The sequence below is a fragment of the Homalodisca vitripennis genome, unplaced genomic scaffold (assembly GCF_021130785.1).
Source record: "Homalodisca vitripennis isolate AUS2020 unplaced genomic scaffold, UT_GWSS_2.1 ScUCBcl_9640;HRSCAF=18193, whole genome shotgun sequence".
In the NCBI taxonomy this organism is placed as follows: domain Eukaryota; kingdom Metazoa; phylum Arthropoda; class Insecta; order Hemiptera; family Cicadellidae; genus Homalodisca; species Homalodisca vitripennis.
In genome coordinates this window covers 7,711-13,200 of record NW_025785747.1, presented here as the reverse complement: position 1 = coordinate 13,200, position 5,490 = coordinate 7,711, and the positions used below count along the sequence as shown (strand labels likewise).

The following is a 5,490-nucleotide window of genomic DNA, read 5'->3' as shown; positions in this document are numbered from 1 at the left end:
CGATTCTATGGTGGTTTTGTAAAAAAACAATATGGATTGAGCCCAAGAAAAAACTCAATTTATCAATTTCTCTATCTTAGAAAGGAATAATAAAACAGGGAAAATAAAATTGTTTTGAAATTAAAACTTACTTGTATAATCGGATGGTTGCTGTGAACTAAAAGGAAGCACGGAGCGTAAAAATATTTAGGAATTATTATTAGATGAAAAATTTAAATTGGAAAGATTCACAACTACACACACCTCAAACAATAAATAAAATTAATACAACAAGGACTCTTTATTATTATTCGGAAAGTATGTGTAGTTGATAGTTTATTAAGAACATTATATCTTTCATTAAATCTTTCATTCGCAAAAAGGACTTGCTCCACCGGGGCAAGCATATATATATTATAGTATATATTATATAGCCATTGATAGCGGGAGGGAAGGGGAGGGATGGAGTTTATTCGACATATTCCTTCCATAGGTTTGTTTTTCAAGTAGGGCGTTTGATCAGGTTATTGCAGTTGTTTTCTAATTATCGTTATAACCGCGACAATAAAAATGTAATTATATGTATTACCAATCGTTACCTATTTTATCCTTTTCTTCAGAGCTGGCGAGGAACCTTCATTTTGTCTATTGATTGCTCAGGAAATCTATTATCTGAGCATAATAACGGTATGAGTTACGTTTAAAATGCCTCATGACCGTCAATATCATGTGGTATATACTAGAAATTAGTTTTACTTCACCTTTCGACTGCCGCTTTAAATTGGAATATAATTAGTACTATATTATACTATACAGAATGGTAAACATTTAGTTTGCAAACCCAATTAGTAATCTGAACATTGTATGTTGTTACAATGTTGCTAAACGTTCTGTATAAATATTTTATGTTTATTATGGCTATTTTGTGCAGTGTCTGCCACCCGAATAAAAAGAACTAGAGAATTCCGAGATGGCAGGGATTGTGAAATTAAGATTTATCTAGACGGTTGGTTTAGTTAATAACAAATAATGACAATTTACCGTTAGAACATTATTATAACCTCATACAGAAATTAACTTAATTTTCACCTAAACACTCTTTGCTTTAGATTTAATTTGGTTTCCTTAACTGTTAGAATTTTTGAAGTTTGAAGTACGGTTAGTTATGAATCCGATATTGAAGATCTATTTGAACTGAGGTGTATGTCATACATTGACATTCCTCTCGTATAGACTGATGCTGTTTAGTTTGTAACGCTGTCTCAGTATGTGGAATCAATAGTGGTTCTGTGTGAGATACATCAAAAAAATAATCTTTCGCATATATCATTATCTAACTGGAGGTGCTGAAAGAGAGAGATTTTTGCAATACCATCCTAACAAAATTAGGTTCTTATTTTTATACCTCCATGTAACTACCTTATTTATAACAAGACAACTCAGAATATCCAAATGATGAGAGGCATAAATACTCCAAATAAATACGCTGTTAGCTGTAAACTATCTCCTCTTAGAGTAACAGGGGTGTCATAGGCAATCTCTTTTTGGAACTGTATTTAAATCACTTCAGGCTACCATATGATATCATCATTTCCATCATATCCGTTTCCAAATATTGAATATGTATGCAGACTGAGGTCAGGGTCCTGAATCAGAATTGGAGTTCAAACTATAATACATGTTGGAATTCTTCGTAGAGATGTGTGGGCCTCAACCAAACTGATGTGTTAGACGTTTACTAGATAGTTCTGGAACAGGCGGACCTTTATTCAATTTGACAGCACTGATATCTAAATACAGTTGAGTTTCTGAATTACGCGAGGATAAAAATTGGTAAAATATCTAAATAAATTGACTTTTACAGAAAACATTGCAAGGTCTCATATCTTAGGAAAATAATATACGCTGTTAGAACCTCAGACTACTTTCAATCAATCTATCCCATATCTGACCTAAAGCTAAAAGATAACTTTTGATAATTTATGTATCGATCGTTTAACAAAATATTAAGCTACAGACTTAATGCACCAAAACACTTGTATGTGCCGATGACAGAGTAGTCTATATGCAGGACTTATACGCAGATAAGTACAAAATACTGTCTGTGACTGTAGCACTTTTTATCAGTACCTAGTACTCTATCGACTATCCCATTATAACACCCTCGCACTAGCCATAACCTATAAGGACGGGATAACAAGGCTTAAAAGGGAATGGGCCATTTTTTGTAAATTCCCGTAATGAAGCTCGCATTGGTCGTAATGCTATCGATAATCTTGGTGGCATTACAAATGAGGGGGTGTGTTAGGGTGGAAGTAAAATTTCAGAATGAGTAATAAATTAAGCAAGCAAGAATCTCTCTCTCTCTCTACCTCTTACTTCAACAAAACTGTTATTAGTCTTTCTCTCCAATATGTTATCATTTGAAGATGTACATAAATGGGGATACCAGTGTTAGCTTATCTTAAGAGAACAATTAAAGTCTAAAAGTGAGAGCAATGTCAATGACAGAATGGGATTTCCTTGATCGGCTCTAACTTTTTAACACCACTTAATGGTTGTGATGTCTTATCAGAGTTTTATTCAACGTGAATTTTCCAATCTGAAGACACTCAAGAGTTTAAAAAATGGTATCTAGAGTGATTTCATATGTATTAGATAGTGAATTCCACTTAAATACAAAGATTCAATTGAAGGTTTTAGTCGTTAACAGGTAAGGTATGAAATCATTTCTATACTTTACTGTTTATGTGTTTATAAATGTATACAAATTTGATTCAAAGATTACAAACCCTATCTGTTTTACATGTTCTAAAAATGCATTACAAAAGTCTTTTCAATTTCTGTCTGTTTTAAAAAGTTCCGAATATATATGACATTTATTATATTGTGATTATAGCGAATTTCGTTAAGAATATGTAGTGCTTTACAATATTAAATGTGTGCCACCACAAAAATATTTATTTTTACTCGTCTTGAAAATATATTCATTTTACTGATCAAAACACACTTTAAATAATTCATAAAGGTTTATCAGGACGATTTGATTGGGTTTGTACTCTAGCCAGATTTAAGAGTTTTACGTGAAGTCGCAAATTTAAACAACTTAATTGAAGGTTTTACCATAGATCCTTTCCTTATTGGGTACTGTGGCCTCGGCGATGGATTTTTATATATCGATTAATCTTTTGTACTGAATTTCTGCTACGAAATATCGATTGTTGGCACAAAATGACATAAACACTATTGCGTACATATCTTAAACATTTTCGGTTATTGCAACAAAATTTGAAAATACATTACTGTATAATTATAAGTTATTATTTGAAAATAACGTGTTGATTGAAATGTCTAATGCATATTATAAAGAAATTATTTTAACGGACTTTTTAAGATAAAGACCTATTCAAAACTCAAAGTAATTATTTTGAGTTTTAATTATAATATTAATGTTAACTTACTAACATTTTAAACTAATTAAACAAACTTGTGTTAATTCTTGTGAAAGACTGATAATAAATTGTATCTATAAAAAAACGTATATAATATTTTGACGTTAAGTTTGAATACAACATGCGTAGAGCTAAGAGTTCAATTATTTAGTCTTAAATTTGAAGAATAATGAAGATATTGATCATATCTGTAGTATATATTTATTATTATTAAAGATGTTCATGTAATGTAATTAAATAATTATCGAAATATATTCACCACGTTAATGTTGGCTATTCAGAAATGATTCCGTTCTACTTAATGTGTTTGAATGGCTAGACAATTATAACAAGGAGATAAATAGAGGAAACTGTGGAATTAAAAATATATACTTATTAGATGTTTTAAAAAGCCTTATGTTCATATTTGTGGTATAAATTAACTGTCCAGGATGAAGGCTGTATATCTAGTGTTACTGTTGGTGGCCGTGACTGCCGCCTTGGACTTAGACCAGCAGTTGGAAAGAGATGAGATTATTGATGCCGTGAACTCGGGACACTCTACGTGGACGGTAAGTTCAATTTAATTAAATGTAACCAGCAATTAAAAATAAAATAATAATTAGGATTTTCTCCTTGATGACAAACAATTTTTATGTTCAGTTAAGGTTTGGTTATTTGGATAGTTGTATTTGATGACTATACAACGAACCACCTTATCATTACTAAACAGATACTAGGGAACTCACTAGATTGAAGGTCGATAGATTATCATTTACCATAACTATAGTAAGTTAGTTATTTAAAAATTCAGAATCTTGTGTTTCTATATTTGATTTAGTCACAGTTTGCAGAATTAATTTATAGGGAATATTAGTTATTAGAATATATATTATTGTGTTATTTTCTTTATATACTTGGATAATATAATCTTGTATAAATGTTTAACAAAAATACGGAGTCATATGTATTATTAATTTTCTAAACATATAACTTACAGGCAGGCAGAAATTTCAACCCTTCCATCACGAAAAAGTACATTAAACATTTACTCGGCACGTTCAGGCGGCCGGAAGGAAGCCGACTCCCTGCTTTGGTGGACGATGGCCTTGAAATTGATCTTCCAAAGAACTTCGATGCTCGTGAGAAGTGGTCCAAGTGCATCTCTCTCCAAGAAGTTCGGGACCAGGGACCATGTGGTTCTTGTTGGGTCTGTATGCAGTTACATTAATATTACATGTTGTATAATTTATACAATTTACAAAGTAAACTCATTAACTTAGCTAAAATTTCTAATGAATCCAGTAATTATGTTCATACATTCTATCTCATCTATGCTAACAATGTCCTTCTCACATTATCTTTAGAGCTCCTCCATTTTGTCAAATTTATTACAGATTTAATTTTCCTTCCAGATTTCAATACATTTTGAAAATTTTCATTTTGCCTTTCATAAATAGTTGTGTTGGAAAAAGGACATTATTATCTGTGATAATTGCAGCATCGGAGAGCAGAAGAGCATCGTAAAACGGTAATATTTTCTTTCAGTAACTTCTCATAGATTGTTGATTCAGAGATAAATGACGATATTGATTAAAGAATTAAGCGCACAACGAACGAGAGAATTTAACTTTATGTGATTTACCAGGCTGTTGGAGCCGCTGCCGCCTTCACGGACCGTTACTGTATAGATCCAAGATGGCATTTAATGGCCACCTGTCCGCCGAAGAGTTACTGAGTTGCTGCTATGAGTGTGGTGACGGCTGTAATGGAGGGTTTTTTCAGAACATGGCTTGGGGATATTTTGAAAGCACTGGGATTTTCACCGGTGGTGGACTAATCACTCTTCACGAGGTAAGTTCATTGCGTGGGAGGGACTGGGGGAATATAGTAAGTAAGTAAAACAATTTAGGATTACGCCATTCTCTATCTGGGCTGATTTTAATCAAATTCATTTGCAAAGAATTTTCAAACCATTCACAAGTTAAGCCTGAAGGGCGGGCACTTCTTGTGGTACAGATTTGCACAAAATAGGGTAACAGGCTACAAGTTACGGTCTATGTTAAATTGACGATCCAGG

The 5,490-nt window shown here is 32.5% G+C and overlaps 1 pseudogene; it reads left to right on the top strand.

Annotated features, from left to right (window-relative positions):
* Window positions 1-2,612: 2,612 nt before the first annotated feature.
* LOC124374693 lies at window positions 2,613-5,264 on the top strand (annotated as a pseudogene).
* The last annotated feature ends 226 nt before the right edge of the window (window positions 5,265-5,490 follow it).